The sequence below is a fragment of the Stenella coeruleoalba genome (assembly GCF_951394435.1).
Source record: "Stenella coeruleoalba genome assembly, chromosome: 1".
NCBI lineage: Eukaryota > Metazoa > Chordata > Mammalia > Artiodactyla > Delphinidae > Stenella > Stenella coeruleoalba.
In genome coordinates, this window is record NC_137169.1 from 76,441,250 (window position 1) to 76,462,229 (window position 20,980).

The following is a 20,980-nucleotide window of genomic DNA, read 5'->3' on the forward strand; positions in this document are numbered from 1 at the left end:
AATATTTACCAGGGGTCAGGAACTGTTTTAATTGTTTAATGTACATTAACCCATTTAATCCTCGAAAGAACCCTGGATCATAAAAGAACCCTATTGGCCTTCCCTGGTGGCACAGTGGTTGAGAGTCCACCTACTGATGCAGGGGACACGGGTTCGTGCCCCGATCCGGGAAGATCCCACATGCCACGGAGCGGCTGGGCCCGTGAGCCATGGCCACTGAGCCTGTGCGCCCGGAGGCTGTGCTCTGCAACGTGAGAGGCCACAACAGTGAGAGGCCCGCATACAACAACAACAACAACAACAATAAAAAAAGAACCCTATTATTATTCCTATTTTACAAATGCAGAAACTGAGGCCAAGAAAGTATAAATTGCTTGCCCAAGTTCACCCAGTTAGTAAGTAGTGAAGCCAGAATTCCCATTTAGGCATTCTCGCTCAAGGGTATGGGTGTGGGGTAGGGGCTAATCCCACGCTGTCTTGATCCTCCCGTCAGTGGCCAAGTGGGAGATGTCCTGGGTATCTTGCATGTGTCACCTCACCTAGGCAGAAGGGTGAACTCTAGGCCCAGAATCAGAGCTCTAGACAAGTCCAGCTTGGCCACATTCCAGCCACAAGACCTCTGTCAAATCCTTCTCTTTCTGAGCCTCTGTTTCCTCGTGTTTAACATGGAGGTTAATAGTAATTTCTTCCTTGCTGGGCTGTTGGAAAGATGAGGGCAACTTTGACAAACGATAGAATGTTATGTCTGTCCTGCTCTAAATAGAGGAGAGGACATGATATCTGCAGACAGAGGACCTAGTTCATGTATGACCTCCTTCGTTTACTATCATGAGACCCCGAGGGTGTCCCCACTGGGCATCTCATTTGCCCTGTCTGTGAAATAGGAATTAAAATGGAACAGATCTCAAAGAGATTTATCTTACACGCTGTTCAAGAACCTTTAGGATTAGTAAGCTGTATCCTTGAGTGAATTATTTTCAGAAGTAGAACTGAATGGTATCATGTAGATACCATTGACTATGGTATCATGTAGATACCATAGTCATTCAGTAGAACTGAATGACTTTGAAAATCTCCACAATTGAAAAGTATTTTAAAAATATTTTTCCTATTATAAATGTATTATAGAAAAGTACTAAATATAGTTAATGAAAAGAAGGATTCCCAATTAGCACCATGGTCTATGTCCTTTCTGATAAACACACACACAGATGCTAAATTCTTAAAAATGAAAATGAGCTCATATCAGATATACTGTTTTTTAACTTCCCTTTTCACTTAAAAGGGTCCTATTTTCTCTTACCTTGGTCCACGTCTCTTTCCAAGAGGCAAACTCACATGTTTCTGATTGGGAGACACTGAGGTTTAAAATGGCAGAGTCTAGCTTTCTTAGTTCTGAAGATTGTAAATGAAGGGTCTTATGATAGCTGTCAAGAGCCATTTGTGTAACAAGATATTATTCCAAAGTCAGGGAAAAAATCCTTTTGTCTATATGGAGTTTGATCCCTTTGTATATTTGGGACCTCATCAAAGGGGAGGTTTGAGATAGTCTTGCTTGTTTTCCACATAAAACTCATAAAATTGCTTGATTTAAATCACAACTCCTCTCCTCTTTTCCATTTGTCATTTCTGAAACATTTTTTAGAAAGTGTTAAAAGTAATGGAGAAACAAACTGCGATGCAGTAATAATATTTCAGGTAGACAAAAATGCATCCTGGTAGAAAAACAAAGACTCAGCTACAGTCGGTGACAATGGAAAACAAGAACAGGTGTTGCTTCTGGTCTCAATCAATCTGATCTTACCTAATTTAAAAAGTTTAGCAGTTTGGAATTTTGTAATTGTTCTAAGGGGAACCAGTGGAGACATTATGTTAGTCTAAGTGTGTTCTGTTGTGACAACAACATGGGCCTTAAAGATTTTTTTTTTATGTCTTTTATTTTGAAAGTTTTTCCCATATATGAAGTCTTGCCTGGTGGCCAAACCCTAGTGTCCCGTGGCTCTGTGGAAACACGGGCTCACCTCCTGCTTTGGGTATCCCACTCCCTCCGGCTTTAATTAATACCGTACAATAAAATTCCTACTCCCCAGCCAAACCACCCTCGGCTGTAATCTTGTCAGCTCTCATAAGCCAAACAGAAACACACTTTTTCTTGTTGTTGTTCAGTCGCCTGCGTCTGCTATTTAATTTCCAGAGGAGCCTAATCTTGCTGTTCTGCGTGCCCCTTTCCTCCCTTCTGTTTATTTATTTGCTTTTCATATTTTTTCCAAAGAAAACCACAGGTAGCGAGCCATGTGAATCTAAAACTGAAGATTCTGATGGCAGATGCCTCAGTTTATGACAAGCTGAATACTCTAAACTGCGGCATATGGTGGATGAAGGATTTAAAAAGCTAGCCTGCCATGACAAAGGGGGTTTTACCTGTAACTAGAGCAACAGTTGAGAACGGGGCACACGTTGCAGCCTGCATTGCTTCAAAGTGTCAGGGTTGAATTTTAATGCTGTTCTTCCTCTTGTGTGCAGGAGACTGTGTCATGAATTGCAGTGTTCGGCAATCGCCTCTGTTTAAGGCGTGCCAAGCGTGCTTACGTGTAAGTACCTCTACTCATGGACCACATCCATACCCACCCGTCTTTTTTTTTTTTTTTAATGGCAGTAGAACATCCTTGTGTCTACAAGAAGAGATACTAAAGCATGCATTCAAATCATCACCATCACCATAACCATCACCCAAATCCTCAACCCCAAGTCCTACTGAGAGGGGTCTCTAACTTCACTCACACAGCCAGCAGCCTCCCCCAAGTAAGAAGCAACAAGCCTTCTGTGCTCTTTATGTAACGGATGTTATAACAGCATATTGCTCCTTAGAGATCTGCAACATTTCTGATACTTTAGTACTAGAGTTTGGTCTTTTCTTTCTTCTTCTTTCTTTTTTCTTTTTCCTTTTTTCTTTCTTTCTTTCTTTCTTTCTTCCTTCCTTCCTTCCTTCCTTCCTTCCTTCCTTCTTTCCTTCCTTCCTTCCTTCCTCTCTCTCTCTTTAATAAAAATTATATGTACTGTGATAAAGTAATGGAAAGAGACTGCATCCTTCTCTCCAGCTAGTAGAACTACGATTGCTGAAAACTTTTAACTCCAAATTCTCTGGCTTTCATGTGAATGGAATTTCAACTTTAATGCGGCATTAATGGGGTTTTGCACTGAATTGCCTTTTGGGGTTTGATTTGCCTTTTAGAGAAGCTGGTGTTTGACTGCATGTTCAAACACGGCATGTATTCTTATGAGCGATGTGAGATTCAAATAAACACAATGAGTGCATTCATTTTGATGACCTCCCCATCACACATTCAAATAAACACAAATGTTCTCAAATGTATAAAAGCAGCTGTGTTTATGTCAGTGTGCAAAGCACCAGATATATACATTCAGATGCACTCGTCTATCTGGAACCGTGTACCTCCGCTCATCGTTAAAAATTTAGTGGAAAATCATGCATGGGGCATGTGTAATGTGCAATTTTCAACCATATACACATCTCTAAACAAATTTCCTTCAAGCATGTTACTGACATTTGTTCTAATTGAAGATGAAGCCTGGAGAAACTTTGAAGTTTTTGAAAACAAAACAAAGCAAAATACAAGTTGCTACCAGGGGGCACTGGCGCGTCTAAAGTGTTCTGGCAGCATAAGTCACCTTTCCTGATACTCAGAACAACCTTCTCTGCCTTTCGGTTCCTTTCCTTTTCTCTTTTTTTCTCTCCTCTCCTCTCCTCTATTCTAAAAGGCCAGCTCAAGAGTTAGGTTTTCCCCTTGTTTGCTTTAAATATCATAAATGTGAGACATGACAAATCTTTTCTTCAGAACCTCAGCTGGAACAGCTCAGGCATTAATGCTGGGTTAAGCTGTACCTTCTGCGTAAGAACCAACTTTGGCTTTGTGTGTCAGACTAAAACACTTCCATCTTGTACTCCTTCAAATATAAGAACAGTTTGCAGGTCTCCAGGAAAATCCCCAGCCTCCATTTTGCTGGTAGACAGTAGGAAATAGAAGGAAAATCAACCCTAAAGTTGGTTGGGACCCACCTGTATGCCAGGGACTGTTCCAAACATCTTGAATATCTTATTTAATTCTCCACCCCCCTCTGAGGTAGGTACTGTCACTAGCCTCATTTTACACACAAAGGAGGGCAAAAAAGTCACTTCCTTAAGGTCGCAGAATCAGTAGGCGGGGGAGCCACACAGGCAGGTAGGTTCCAGGCCTCGTGGTTTTTAAGAGAAGCTCTAAATCCAAATATTTACAAGTAAAAACTCCATTTTTAAATGTTAGCAGAAAATTCAAATTTTTAAGAAACTGTCAGCTAAACAAAATCCTGATAGCTGGATTAAGTCCCTGGGTAGCCAGTTTGCCTCCTCTGACTTAAGGGATACTGTCTCTGGCTTTTCAGTGTTAGAAAATCTACTATTAACTAAGCAGATGAGTAGCAAGTAGGATTTGGAGAGAGAGCTCACATTCACATCTGAATTCTATCCATTTCCAGCTAAATGACCTTGAGCAAGTCCTTGCTATCCTCTGAGTTTCAGTTTCCTCACCTGCAAAACAGACAGAATTCCTGCCTTAGGAGAGGTTTTATTAGAACCATGCAAGCTTCATTGTGATATTTATAATAAAGCATTCGTAAACTCTAAGCATTATATAATTGGAAACTATTGATGCTGTTTTACCATCTCCTTACATCTGAATATAAACAGAAAGACGGGCACATTTACTGAAGGTTAGGCCTTGTGCTAACACGGTGACCTGCAGAGTCTCCACCAGCAATGGCATGCCCCCATTTTATACAGGAGGACCCTGAAGGGCCAAGAGGTTAAGGGAATTGCCCAAGGATGAAAAATTAGTAAAAAGTTCAACTGAAATTCACACAAGTTTGTTTGACTCCAAAACCCATGGTTGTTTTTCTCCCCCGCATTGACAGTATATAATATATTCAGCTTCTATCAGGTATGCCACTTTTAGTGGAAACCAGTTTACACATCTTGTCAACATGAGAGTTAGAGTCATGCTAGAAAAAAGCTTATGATCAACAGCTATTGATGAAGAATGGAAGACAAGCACGATCCAGGGAGCGCAGGTGAGGACAGCGCTGGACGGAGCCCCATCTCCAACTCTGGATGCTGGGCAAAGGGACGCTAGACGCCTGAGAGGAGAAAGAGAGCTCTGACATGCCTGCCACTTGCTCTTGGGAGCAAGCCCCCCAGGTCAGGCTCTGCCCTGCTCCCTGCCCTGCATTTGGCCTGGCTGCAGAGCCTGGAGCTGCTGGACCCGCGTTGGGAAGTGAGGTTAGTCGTGCTGTTTACTAGCTTACTTGCCCACAGATAAAAGCCACATCTGCACATACCAGCTTCATCAGTCTGAGAGTGATACTTGGATGTCTTCCTGCCTTGTCCTTTGTGTTATGTCTCAGCTGGTTCAGAACTCAGGCAAGAAAGATGGGTGTTATCTCATGGTTCCCTGAAGCCCTAGCGCAAGGCTGAGGGGATGGAAGAAAGAAAGAGCTTAACTCTCTTTGGCTTTGGGCAGTCCACTTTCTAGGCCACCGCTAAATGAGTACAGTATCTCCCCTTGACTTGAGAAACTTTAAGACGGAAGAGACCCATTTCTTTCTTTTTTTTTTTTTTTTTGCGGTACGCGGGCCTCTCACTGTTGTGGCCTCACCCGTTGCGGAGCACAGGCTCCGGACACGCAGGCTCAGCGGCCATGGCTCATGGGCCCAGCCGCTCCGCGGCATGTGGGATCTTCCCGGACCGGGGCACGAACCCACGTCCCCTGCATCGGCAGGCGGACTCTCAACCACTGCACCACCAGGGAAGCCCCCCATTTCTTGAAGACAAGGCGAAGCAGCTCCCTACGCAGGCCCTGCAATCTATGGCAACATGGGGAAAATGATTCAGCTCTTCATAAAAGTCGTTTGGTTGGGGAGAGTCTCCTTTAGGGTGGGAGCTTTACAATCTGGGGGCTCTTTTCATGGAGTTTAGTGACCTGTGGGGGAGAGGCAGGTCCTTTACAGCTAATTTCTGTTAAAGCTCTGGTTCTAATTCTCTTCCAGTCATTAAAGAGAAAAGAAATTTAACATGGTGGGTGTAACAAATATCCAACCCCATGGAATTACAGGATGGATGGTTTCCCCAGCAGATTCAACCATGGTAGTGATAAAAATAATCAATACAAATTAGGGACATGCTTCTGTTTTAATGCACTTAGTAACCAGATCTCTTGTCCTCAAGTAAGTCTAAAGGAGAACTGTGTCCTCCACGCTGACTCGAGTGCCGTTGTGAAGGAGGTGTGTGTAGTGTGTGCATGTGTGTGTGTGTTCCCTTTTAGGGATTCTATAGCTTCCTTCATTCTTCACCTCTCTCATATTACAGAAAGAAGGTAATTTTTCCTGGCCATTTACTAAAGCTCATTAAAGACTGGAGAGAACAAACAATGCTACTCCTCAGAGACCACCATTCAAAGTCACTCTACAATTCTCTGTTCTAATACTTGAGACAAATTAATTATTCCTTAGTGAAAAGTGTATAATTCCTATTCTTCATTTTTGGGGGATGGGGAATAATAATGGGAAGTTTCTATCTGAGTGAAAAGCTGTCTGTGCTGAAGGGAAATGAGAAAAAATGTGTGTTCTGAGAGGAGTAAAAGCAATTATTCTAATAATAATTCTAAGAATATTAATGTCTTTTTAAAGTAGATTGCCTTCAAATGAACACAGAGGTTGAAGCAATGGGAGGCTGGTTTATTTATTAATCATTCCAAGTGTGCATTCTTCTAAATGAACAACTGCACCATCAACTTTGCCGGCACATATTAAATTTAGTTAAACAGCAACTTGCAAATGTCTCAAAACTTTTGTAACCAGAGACTAATTTGTTTAACACATTTAAAAATGTTATACTGATGTAAACCCCCACATATTAAACTTCAAAGGGAAAAGCTCTTGAGAGTGCCTCATTTTAAAGACTACATGCTGGAAATGAGATGGAGACAAACCTCATTCTCTGTTCTCCAGTTTTGTTTTGTTTTTAAATACGAGGCAGTCTCGGGGCCCCGGTCCTCATCCTCAGTGCTATGTTCGGTTATCTGCAGAGCAGCAAGTATCTAACAGAGGGGACTGTAGGGCGATGGTTAAGAAAGGCCTAGTGTTTCCCTTTCATCTCTATTAATTAATCCTGGCTCCGTTTGCCCAGAGTACGTTGCTGTTGACATCACCTTTTCCTTACACTTTAAAGAGTCCCGAGAGAGATCGACTGCAGAACAAAACTGGACAAAGGGTACATTTGGTAACCATTTTATTTCTCAATTACCAACCTACACGTATGGAAAAGATTTGCACGCTATCCGATTTACACAACAATTATGCTTCAAAAGTTTAGAAATAAATAACTTTTTTCTTGGACTCATTACCAATTGTAATTGGTGTCAACTAACGAGTTTGCTCCATGGCTTGCCCTTAATTACTGATAAAAGCTAAAGTGCAACTCTAGCCAATCAGAAACTAGTTTATTCATGAGAGTATAGTATTCTTTTAAAAGCTCTGTTTGTCCTAATAAGTGGTTTTCTGTTTGGCTGAAACCTTCCATAAGCCCGCTTAACATAAGCAAAAATAACAATAACATAAGCAAAGTTATTAAGCCCGCTTAATAACTATATACAGTGAAGGAATATCATTACTGCCCTCATTCAGACAGATGAAACAAAGGGAACGTTTTATAAATTTCAAATGTATACATCACGAAGTTACCAGACCCTGAAATCCCATCCATCTGGTGGGAAATAGATTTTAGTACCCTTAAGACTGATATTGAGAATTTGTTTCCTCTTCCTATGTCTAAATTATTTTCAAAGTATCCCCAGCCTTCTGCAACAGGTAGTAAGAAATAGGAGAAACCCAACAGTCATGAGGCATGTTAAATCCTAATGGTATAAACAAGGTTTGGCTCAGTCTAAAATCCCACATGAAAAATAATAGCGTGGAAACAAGAGTGTTAAGAGATAGTATGTGGTGCAATCATGCCACCAGAGAGGCTTTGCCACAGCAAAAGCTTAATTGCAGAACCGTCATTCCAAAGACAGCCCTCTTTGTTGTTGTTTTTGGAAAACAAAATAAACCTCTTCAGGATTATTGCAAATTCTGAAGATCGGTTCCCACTCTTAAAATAATTAGGATCCTTTCTGCTGCAATGATCAGAAAGCCCAGTTTAAAGTGGCTAGAACAACAGGGGCACTTATTTCCTCACTTAACAAAAAATTAGAGATCAGACGTTTCTGGATTGATTAATCCAGGCACCCACCAACATCACTGAAGACACAGGTTCTTACTGTCTTTCCACTCACTTTGTCTCAGTGTGTTGGTGTCTCCTTTCACGGTCACGGGATGGCTGAGGCAGGTCCAGGAATCTTATCTTGACATAACAAAATCTAAAGGCAGAAGAGATGCTACTTGTACCATAAGAAAAGTATGATGAATTTAAGTGCTATGTGTACATATTCCATCAAGCGAAGAAACATAATTTCCATATGTCACCTTTCTAATATGGTGCCCGGCAGCTTCCCTGATTATTGGCTACTTCTGTGTAGTCAGTATCAATGTCACTTGACACTGATTTTTCCATTTCAGGATGTACAAACTCTTACTTTATTATTTTCCCAAATAACCACCTCCATTTTGCTCTAACGTATGTGCTGGTAGAAAACCCCACAGTATTCACTTTATAGTTCTCACAACTGAAGGGAAGAGGAAACTGCTTCCCATGCCACCATCTCAATATCCTCCCCTAAATCAGAGTTTTAATACTGGACATCTAGATATGGTTTGAGTCCATGAGGCTTGCAGTAGATTCAATCCATAAGGTGTTCTGTAAATGAAAACTTCTGATCTGTTGATGTTTCTAGCAGTCAACAAAACCTGGGACTATTAAGACACATTATGCTTTTGGGAATCTTTTAGATTATTGTTAAATGATGGTCATTATTATTATTGCTGAGTATTTTTCAAAATATTAATTGCATATTTACACTTTTCAATAAAGTTTTTAGCATTATTGTTTTGAAAAAAAAAAGTAGAAGAGATGCTGCTATTTCTTCCACCACTTGTTAAATAAAGAACAAGGAAAGCTTTCCTAGAAATACCCACGGCTAACCTCCTCTCACATCTGATTGGCCAGAATAGGAACACATGCCCACTCCTAAACCAATCACTGGTAAGGACTGACTCAGGCTTAAACCAATCATGATTCATCTCACAGGCTGTGGTGGGTCCCAGGTTCTGGTAAAGCTCCTGGCACTTGGATACTTGAACAAAACCGAAAATTTCACTAAAGAGGAGAAAGGGAATGATGGTGAATGATGTGTTGATAAGGTAAACAGCAGCGTCTGTCACCCAATTAAAGAGATTATTATTCCAAGGTAACCACTCTCAATGACTTTCATTCAAAAGTCAATAAAGGAGAGCACGTCCTGGCATCAGAAAGGGTTTCGATGGCCAGGTGATGAGGTTGGGTGAGTGCAACCTGGGGACCGGGATAGGCTCTGCCACTAATTTGTCGGGTGATCTCTACTGCATCCTGGACCTCTGTACACCTCACTGACTTCACTCTAAAATGTGGGGGGTGGGGTGGGACTAGAGGTCCCTTAATACCTCTTCTCACTTCACAATTGGATGGATTTTCACTTTACTCACTGACATCTGGTGAGTCTCCTTGTTTCTTTACTCTTCAGCTTATGCAAATGGCATGCCCAAATTCTCTCCCTACCTTTAGATATTTCTTTCTGTTAACTCTTTCTCTTCAGCCTAGATTATAAGGACCCCAAGGCCAAGACATATCTGTATGCTTTGCAATCTCTTGTATTCATTGAGTTATTACTTATTGAGGACCTACTCAGTGCTGTGCACAGTGTGAAATGCTTGGCTCTCACATAGTGGGCACTCTGTCATTATTTCCTTATCGGTTTTGCTCCAGCAGCTTTCGCTGTCTTCAGACTTTCTTAAGAGAGACTGCGTAGCACAGCAGCTCTAAGGTAGTGGTATTATATGTATAGTTTATTATGAGGATATGGCCAGGTTTACTCCCACAGGGTCACAATTTTTGTGAATAAGGCAGCACTCCTGCTTCCCAATACCACTCACTCATTTTATAAGCACACTTGCCATATATGGCAGCAGAGTGAGAAGAAGTAAGAGAGGCTAGTTCCCATAATCCACCTTCTTCTTTGAGCCAAATGACAATGGAATGTTTAACTTTAAGGAATGTTATAAAGACAAGTGAGAGGATTTTTACATGAGAATGGAGAAACAGAAGCTGAGGGTCCCAGAATTTTAAGGTTCACATGGAGAATTCTCTTGTAGGCGTTTTAAAACCCCCACCATCACATTTCCTCAAAAGTTGGTCAGTAATAACTTTTTAGCTTTTACACATGTGACCAAACTGTGTTTACTCTTCTGAGGTTGACAAGCAGGTGGCTTTAGTATTTTAGTGAGAAAAAAACCATGCAGTTGATTCCTTTTTCACTTGGCAGCATCTTTATTTAGTTTTAGAAGTCTCTGGCATGTTGAACTTCTTGAAGATGGGAGTGATTATTTTGCAATTAAAAGTATACAAGTGCCTGACAATCAGTTCATCACAGGATCAATGGCAGCAGCAAGAAGAGCACCAGATCACGTTACTACATGTGCCAAATGTAGTACCAGCTGTAACTGTGATGAGGTTTGGAATTTTTATGTAAAAATAAAAAAGTATTATGGCAGACACTGTTCATTACTCAATGAACAGCTATTTCCCTGCACCCACTCCTCTGCTAATCAAGTCCTGATTTTTTTTTTTCAGAACTGAGATCCGTTGATTCCAGGGAAGGTATTTCTTTCTTCCAGCTCAGAGGTTTAATCATGATTGGTCTAGGCTGAGCATATGACCTCATTTTAGCCAATGAGACATAAGAGGGAAGGAAGTTCACTGGGCACTTCTCTTCCCAATAAAGTCATCTTGCCAAATCAATGATTTTTTCTCAGTCGTCTTAGCTGCTCAGTAGCATTTAAAGATTTTGACCAGTGTCCTACTTCGGAACATTTTCTTCTTCACACGGCCTCTGGTTTTCCTCCCACTTTATTGCCTTTTCTTTTATAGCCCTAGGCTGACTCTTCCATCTCTTCATGACCTCTAAAGTTGGGGCTCCCTACCACTCAACCATTGGTCCTTTATTTACCAAAACTTACTCTATAGAGTCTCATTCATGGTTTTAGTACCATGTATATACTGACAACTTCCAGGTTTATTTCTACAGTTCAGACCTCTCCCATGAGCTTCAGACTTTCATATCTAAGCTACTTCTCCACTTTATCGCATGGATGTTAAAAGAGGATTTCAATCTTATTATGTTTAGGTCCCCAGTGGAATCTTGATTTACCCCCAAATCCTGTTTCTTTTCCAGGTTTACCCATTTTAGAAAAGAACAACAATTCAAGCTCGTGCCAGAAAACTGGAGATCATCCTTGATTTTCTTCTCTCTCTCCAGTTGCCCACACAGTGCATGGGCATACGACCTGTGCTCTTAACACTACCTCCAAAGTATATGGAGAATCTTATACTTCTCACCACTCCCACCATTCACCAGACCAACTTTATCTTTCACTGCAGTCATCTCTTTACTATTCGCTGGCTTCCACTTTTGCCTCCTATGTCACTTAGAATTTGTTCCAATTCTGTTTCTCTCTCACATAAGTTTGGAAGTAACTATTCCAACGTTGTTTTGGTAACTTCATAGTGTCACCAGAGACCCATCTTTCACCAGGGTTTTTATCTCTCTCTCCATCTTCTCAGTACGGGGCTTCATGCTGGTATACCGTTTCCATCCTCAAGGACATCTCATGGTGGAGCTTAAGCCATTAGGTCCACATTTCAGGTCTAAGGAAGGAGGAAATACGGAGGGTAAAAAAAAGGGTCCTTGGGCTTCCCTGGTGGCGCAGTGGTTGAGAGTCCGCCTGCCGATGCAGGGGACAGGGGTTCGTGCCCCGGTCCGGGAAGATCCCACATGCCGCAGAGCGCTGGGCCCGTGAGCCGTGGCCGCTGAGCCTGCGCGTCCGGAGCCTGTGCTCCGCAACGGGAGAGGCCACAACAATGAGAGGCCCGTGTACTGCAAAAAAAAAAAAAAAAAAAGGGTCCTTCTCAGATGAATCAGCTCTTTAAACACTTTCGTAGAAGTCCTATCTCCACTTCCCCTTACATATTATTTATTGGCTACACCTTAGTCACAACGTCCTTCTCTTCCGTGCAAGGGAAGGTTGGGAAATGTAGTCTTTCATTCCAGGTGGCGATGCATGCCGCTTAAATTGGGGTTCTGTTTCTAAGAGGAAGGAGAGAATGGATCCTGCGGTAAACTTGTAGCTGTTTCTACCACAAATCCCTTTCATCAATTCTTCCCCAGTCAATTAAAAAAAATCTAATTATGGTATTACCTTGCTTAACAATTTCCAATGGCTGCCCATTGTGCTCAAATTAAAATTTAATGGCTCTGTCTTTCTCTCCAACATCATCTGTTACACATTCTGTCCCTATTATTTCATTCTAGCAACACCAGTTTATATTGAGCGTTCCAAGCTTATTCCCACTGCAGGGCCTTTGCATTTGCTGTTTCTGCTGCCTGAAACGTGTTACTCCAAATCTTGGCGTGACTCAGCACCTCGCTTCACTCAGGTACAGTCTTGCCCCATTTCCTGATATTACTCTTTAGAATGTTGACTTCAGAGCTATTATCATACTTCTGTAGAGCCTAGGAAACCTTACTTTTAGAATATCTACCTGAATCACATAAAATACATCCCACAATAAATAGAATTTGGTTGTGCCTATATAAGAAGTGAATTAAACTGCGTCAAGTTAACCAGTTACCTTTGTCGACATTTACTTGGACGTTTATTAATTTTAATTTTTGTGGTTTTGCTTTTGTAATTTGGAGCCACTAAACATTTTACTTCAGGTATCTAACATTTTTTCTTATAAGCTCAAAAACTTATATGCACAGAACATTGTGCCAATCGTCCATACTTAGTAAAATTTCCCTGGGTAACTGTAAATTTCACCCCAATGACCACTGAAATTGTTTGACTACAGAAACCTCATTTCTAAGCATCTTAATGAAAAGATTATTAATAAAAGTTTTATAACTGATGTTACTTCTACTATGACAGTCTAATTACCTAGCAGTGGTTTAGCGCCAGGTTTCTCAACCTTGGCAGCACTGCTGACACTTTGGGCAAGATGAGTCTCTATTATAGGGGTCTTTTCCTATGCCTTGTAGGATGTTTAGAAACATCCCTGGCCTTTACCAACTCATGCCAGTAGCAATCCCCGCCTCCCAGTTGTGACAACCAAAAGTGTCTCCAGATATTGCCAAATGTCTACCGGGGGCAAAATCATCTCTGACTGAGAACCATTAGTATGTATAAACTACATACTAATTTATTAGCAGATGCAGGTGAACTGTGGAAGTTTTCTTCAACCTGGCAAGCTTTGCAGAATTCCAAGTTTTGAGCAATCACTTAACTTTTATGATTCACATTTCTTCAGTTTTAAAATGGAGGCAATGATACCTTATATCAGGTTGTTAACAGGATTAAATGGTTCGCTGTATGGAAAGAACTTAGCCCGGGGTCTGGCACACATTGAGAGGTTCAGCGTTCATTATTTCTCCCTCTGATTTAAAATAGAAAATCTGAGTGAAAAACAATATTGTGGCTATTTTTGACATAACCTCAGCATGTTGGGAAGGGCAGTCATACAGGGGTGGGAGATGGTGAGGCGGGGGTGCCCTGCTCGACTTCTCAGAAGCAGCAGAAGGGAATTTATAGCTGTCATGAATCATGAAAGCACAAAAGAACTGTCAAAGGCACATGCACTCATCACTGTAAATTTTGAAATAGAATCCATGGTCCTATCTGCCTCAGATATTCAAAATATATCTGAAATTCGATCCCTTCTCAGCTCGCCTCTGCTATCACTGTGGTTCAAGCCACCATCATCCTTTGCGTGATTACTGCAAGAACCTCTTGTCTGGTGGTCTCTTCGTTTTTGCCTAAATCCTATGTAGTTTGTTCTCGACATAGCAACCCGAATCTTAAGGATTATACACTTAAGGATTATACAGGGTGTGTACACCAGGGAGTTGGAATCTTGGGGGCCATTTTCGAATTCTGACTAGCACAGCATTCCTGTGAGGATGTCACCTGGAGAAGTCTATTAGTCGGTCCAAAATTATCATATGTATTCAAAGAAGATAAATTCAGGACAGCTGGCTACAGTGGCTAATATCCATGGACAGAGCTTTTGTCCTGTAGGCCATTCCTGGGGCTTGCAGGAGAGCAAGGTATTTGGGGTACCGATGTGGAAAGTCTTATTAATGTTTCTAGAATGATTGATAACTGTGTTAAGTAGATGATGCCTGTTTTTTTCTTTTTTCTTTTTTTCTTTTGAAAAGGACACATTTATTTGTGCATTTTTGCTGTTTGTTTCTTTAAATGGCACAGCTGTTAGAAGGTGCCTTCTGATTGGAAGAATCACAACAAATCTGTTCCTCTAGTTAGAAAGAATACACTCTCCAGCCATGGGAGTACCAGCTAGTGTCATTCTGCCACCCCACATCCATCAGGAAAATGGATCCTTCTCCCTCAGCAATTTGGCAACATTGAAACAAAGTAACTACAACACAACAGTGTCAGAGGATGCATGACACCTGCTTTAAAAATAAATCTCCTGGCTTTGTCTTTCCCTTTATTTTCAATAAATGCTCTAGTATTATTGCCACTGCATTAATCTAGCAGCAGGAAACCATTATCCTATGACAACAGTCTCTCCCATTAACATTATCTTTTAATTTTAAGATTGTTTAGATGACTACTAGAAGCTACTAAATTAAGATAAAATGAAGAAAGAATTATTTTCTTTAAGCCAAGTGTTCAGTCAAGTTACCCACCCCCAATGTTGACTGAGCTGGCAAGAGACACCATTACTTTTGTATCAGATTACTAAAGACTATTTGGGTATAAGTTGAAATTTCTAGAAATCTAGACATGCTTTCAACGTCATCTAGGAAATAACCATTAGATTTTAAAGCATTATATATATTGTTTGCTCTATTACATGGTACATTTTAAGAGTTGAAAATACTGGTTATTTTTCTGAGAAGCAATTGTTGTAGTAAATAAAACAATAATGAAATCTCAATGATGGAAACTCAGGAAAGAAATAAAGGAAACATTTGTCTAGTAGAGTTTACTCTGAGAAATAATTGAATTTGGAGAATGCAGCAAAAATAAGACAGGAGGAAAATAAACCTCAATTAAAAGAAAGTCGTGATTGTTAGTGATTATTTAATGTCCTGACAAATGGACTTTAAGCTGACAGTCATATCATATTAAATGGTATCTGTAAATTTCATATAAAATATATTACAAACATTTTTTCACATAGTAAGTAACTTGCCGACTATCTGTTAGTTTAAAAAATTCTCTTTTGTTCTACGAGCTATATCCTAACACTTGAAGATACCCTTTAAAATCTTTCAGTATGTGTTCTGATCCATCCTCATCTGTTCCAAGGGTCTCAAGCCTTTCTTTCTAAAAGGCAGGGCTGGGCTTCCCTGGTGGTGCAGTGGTTGAGAATCTGCCTGCCAATGCAGGGGACACGGGTTCGAGCCCTGGTCTGGGAAGATCCCACATGCCACGGAGCAACTGGGCCTGTGAGCCACAACTACTGAGGCTGCGTGTCTGCAGCATGTGCTCCAAGACAGTGAGAGGCCCGCGCACCGCGATGAAGAGTGGCCCCCGCTCGCAGCAACTAGAGAAAGCCCTCGCACAGAAATGAAGACCCAACACAGCCAAAAAGAAAATAAAATAAATAAAAGGCAGGGCTGGTACAACTACAAATGAGGAATATACCTAAATAATTATTACAATATTGATATTATGCATTCAACAGTCTAGATCTGTGCTTCCCCACTCCCATGGGTAAACCACACAAAAGAAAATTAATAGAAACTGAGTTACTGTTTTAGTAGAAATCATACTGACAAAAAAAAAAAAGAAAGAAAGAAATGCTTAAGTTGTGAATTCCTCATATTGTTAATACAGTTCAAGTAGGCCATCAATATGTGTCCTATTTACTGATAGGTGCAAAATAGGTGGTGGGAGATCAATCAAAACCCCCCTTCCATAAATTACCATGACTTCCAGAAATTATCAAAACTTCACTGGAGTGTCATACGTAGTCTTCCCAGCAATGAGTTATAGTCAATAATTCATTCCCTGACTGAGCTGATAACAGGCAGATATTCCAATAATGTGCCAGGATTTACTACTGGACACAAACAGTAAGTAGAAATTTCAATGCAGCGCTAAGTGTTATCTCAGTGGAGAAAAGCAATAAAAACAGGACAGAGAGTGACATCTGGGTACAGTGCTTGGATGTTTTAACCCTCTAATTAGGACAAACATGTACAAAGGTAGTGTTGTTTAAGTTTTCATTCTTTCTTTGCAGCAAATTGTTTCCAGAGTATTGTTCCGTAATGACTTCTCCTGGCCCTATTGTCAGAAAGCACAACAGATGGCTCTGAAAAAATACTGGAAAGAAAGTCTATTTTATTCTTGAGTTGCTTTCCCGAATTTTAAAATGGCTTGAATATTTTCCTTTTAAAGGAAACTCACCCTGCCCCTGCCCCTGACCACACAAATGATCATCTTAGACTAAAGGTCTTAAATATATTTTCGGTGATTTCTTATCATACAGAGAAATCGACAAATTTGCTTTCTCTGTCAGAATGTTTTGAAGCTAGAAGAGAAGTGGTGATTCATCAAAAAAAATTTTATTATGAAATTTGATTTATGTTGAGAAATATAAATGATGACGTTATAATGTGTACCTCTGCATGGAGGGAACACATTTTAGTCAATTGAGTTATCCAATTTTATTATTATTTAAAAAAAATCCATATCTCGTTGTTCGTTTTATTCTAAAGAATTTATGGCACTGTATAGAATAGAAATATGTGTTTTTCAAGTCTATGGACAGCTATGGATTGAACTCCGCTAATTCCACCAGGGTTATTCATTATAATTAGATGAATAAATATTATCATATTTTCATCAACTTTTTTGTGAGCAAATAGAGACCAGTATTATACTTTAAAAAATTACATTTTATTGCAAATCTACATAGAGAAAAAGCTTAATTATATCAATACTATAATTAAAAGTGACACTAACTAAAGAAGCTGTGGTTTGGGGTACTTGAAATTTCCGAATTATTAGCCTTTCTTTTCCCAAGAACTGTAAGTGGGAACATAGCAGGAATGAATTATGCTTTAATGCTTTAGTTTCTCTATCAATAAATGCTCATTTCCATCGTCTTGGAGAGGAACAGTAATTAATGTTAAATGGAATTGCTATTTTCTACTGGATTTATAATTTTAATATATATTCTTAGTAATAACCACCTCACATATACACAAATGGCCCAGTCATCTACATACCCTCTTTTTTAACTACTACAAAATTTAATTCATCCATAGTAAGATTTAACTCGACTTTAATAAGCATTGCCTGTGGGCCCAGTAGACCATTTCGAAGACCCTAATGAACAAATAACATACTCACATATATAGTCTCATAACTTATTTGCAATGATATATGCAGAATATCACTTGTGCTTGAATATTATTGACAAAATTCAGTCCTAGCAAGAGGTAGCAGGCGTAAGCCAAGTAATTTTTCCTATAATATCACCACTATGAAATATATTCATAGATGAAGATTTGCTGATAGTTCTGAGGCAGATTTGGGGGATTTTTAAGGTCCTGTTCCTATCCTGATAAACGTGTATGAAGAAAATGAGTCATTTCTTGCCACTATAATAAAAGCGGCTTTGCTATGTCAGACAAAATAATGTGTCACAGATGTATTTTCTTCTTTCCCATCATCTTTTCCACCTTTCCCATCATTTCCAGGAGTTTCAAATGCCCTTATCAAGTAGAATAATTAAAAGCAAAATCTACGTTGTAAATTATATTTCTGATCATACGGTATCAATGCTGTTTCCTTTTCCTCAGTGACCTTCTAATTGTTTTATTTCAACGAAATTGACTTTTTCACTATGCTTTTATATTACCCTATAAAGGAGAGGTTAGGATAGAATTTCCTAAATCCTGATCAACATAATTTGGTGGGACATTTACCAAATGTAGACATTTGGATTGCTTAAAAAAAAGAAAGAAAGAAAGAAAAAGATGTTCTAAAAAAGCAAGAACCTACCCCTTTATCACATGAAACAGTTAGTGAGATATTTATAAGAGATTTTGAGAAATACCAACAAAAGGCAGTCAGTGAATTTAAAGTATTATCAATATTTAAAGCCAAGATATAGTTATTTGAAGTATAGTCTTTTAGATAAGTTGAGTTCATTATGAATCCCTAATTTTTTTGTTTTTTTTTTGCGGTACGCGGGCCTCTCACTGTTGTGGCCTCTCCCGTTGCGGAGCACAGGCTCCGGATGCGCAGGCTCAGCAGCCATGGCTCACGGGCCCAGCCGCTCCGCGGCATGCGGGATCTTCCCGGACCGGGGCACTAACCCACGTCCCCTGCATCGGCAGGCGGACTCTCAACCACTGCGCCACCAGGGAAGCCCCCTAATCTTTTTTAAAACCAATTATTTTATTGAAGTACAGTTGATTTACAATGTTGTGTTAATTTCTGCTGTACAGCAAAGTGATTCAGTTACACACACACACATATTCTTTTCCATTATACTTTATCACAGGATATTGAATATAGGTCCCTGTGATAGACAGTAGGACCTTGTTGTTTGTCCATTCGATATATAATAGTTTGCATCTGCTAATCCCAAACTCCCAATCCATCCCTCCCTGACCCTGCTTCTCCCTGGCAACCACAAGTCTGTTCTCTATGTCTGTGAGTCTGTTTCTGTTTCATAGATAATTTCATTTGTGTCATATTGTAGATGAATCCCTATTCTGAAATGCTGCAGCAGTCTCTCCGACTCTACCACTGTGCAGTACTTCTCCACCCCCTAGCGAAAACTGGCAGGGACCTAAGTGCCATTCCTCCTCCTCTTTCCTCATGACATCTGTTGGTAACTATCGTTGCTTCTTCTCTCCACACCTTTTATATTTTGGAATTGTTGCCCCAGATTCAAGCTTTTCAGATTCACTTTGGCTGAATCTTTTGATTTCTAGGGATCTCTACGATGGCAGCAATAATGGTAGGCAGATTTTTAAAAAAATGCCTTTCTAAAAAGACTGCCTTCAAAAACAGTTTTGCATTGACTTTAAAAGGTTAAAGTATATTTTTCTTGAGAAGGAGCTGGGGCACTTTGACGTGGAAGCTGTCATATCAGCATCAAATAATCTGGCCTTTCTCAGGGCACAGAAGGTGACACGGGTCTGTGTGGAACCTCTGGCTGTCCACGGGAGAGTCTCAGAGAACTGTCACTTGGAGAATGGAAAAAATGATTGTGATTTGAGGACTTAAAGGAGAAGAAGGGAAGGTATGGACAAATCATTTTGGGGTGAGTGGGGAGAATGAGGGCTTGATCTAAGATCAATATAGTTCCTGCATTTAATTAGGATTCAAGAAAGAAACGATTTGAGTTTCTCTTTCTTTTCTGAAGCACTGTATTCTTATTTCTCATTGTAGGTGAGTCGTTAAATGATGAGTGTATGACATCAGCTGAGCTTTCTTGAACTGCTGGGCACACTATAATACTATTATTTTGAATTTAGTTAATTTTACTATATACCAGGATTACTTTGAGCACTTTTATATCCGTTTGAAGAACACCTGAATGCAGAACTGCCTTACCCATAATGAACTTGTATTTACACAGTTTTTGCGAGTTTAGCATCAGTGGAAATAAAAGATTAACACTGCTACCTCATTCAACCTGGCCCTTTCAGACCACAAACATCTCGCTACCCAGATGAGAAAGGCCTGCTAAATGAAAGGAATGCAGAAATAAAGACTACCCAGAGGTGGCGCTGTGGTTAAAGTACACCTGAATTTTGATTACAGTGAATGAATTTATTTCCTACCCCTCTGAAGAGAGACTGTTAGCCATTACTGCTTTTGTGTTTCTATAACCACAGCATCAGCAAATAAAGGTCTCCAGTAACATACTCCCACCCACTCCAGTCTACAGGGACATGTGTAAAGTCCTCACTCCACACACAATCAGAGCCAAAACACTGAAACTACCTCCTAGGCTCCTGCAAGCCTAGAGATCTATACTGACAGTTTTATCTATCCTTCTCTCTTCTTTTCCTTCCACAAAAACTACAATCCTTTGGATAATTACTCAGTGATATCCGATGTCTGATTTATTTTCTAACATTTCGTTTTAAAATAAAGATTTAATTTCGGAGCACATACTTTGGGAAATAACTAAAGTACCACAATTCATTCCAGACCTATGTATTATGTGTTCTATAAGAAAATCATTTTTTAAAGAAGGGAAAAATAAAGACGATTTGGCTTAATTCCTTCATTTGTGGATTAGAAAATGAAGGGCCAGAGCAGGAAATTTACTTATACGTGACAAATCATAACTTAATTGCAGCTCACTAAGATCTTGTGTTATCTCATTTTGATTATTATAAATTATTAACAACTGAAGCTGACCAAGGGAATTATTTGTATTATTATGTGTATTATTTGTTTACGGGGTTCCTTTCCCCTTTTTGTTTAACTGAGTTTTCTTTACCAAACTTCAAGGAACATTACATGTTTTTAAGTTGGCTTTCTTTAATCACACCCATCTGCAGCTGTTTTCTGTACAGAATATTTTAATTATTATTATAGTTATAATGATTTTTTAAAAAGATTTTCATACGAAAAACTTCATATCAAGTTTTTCACAAAGTGACTTGATCATAAA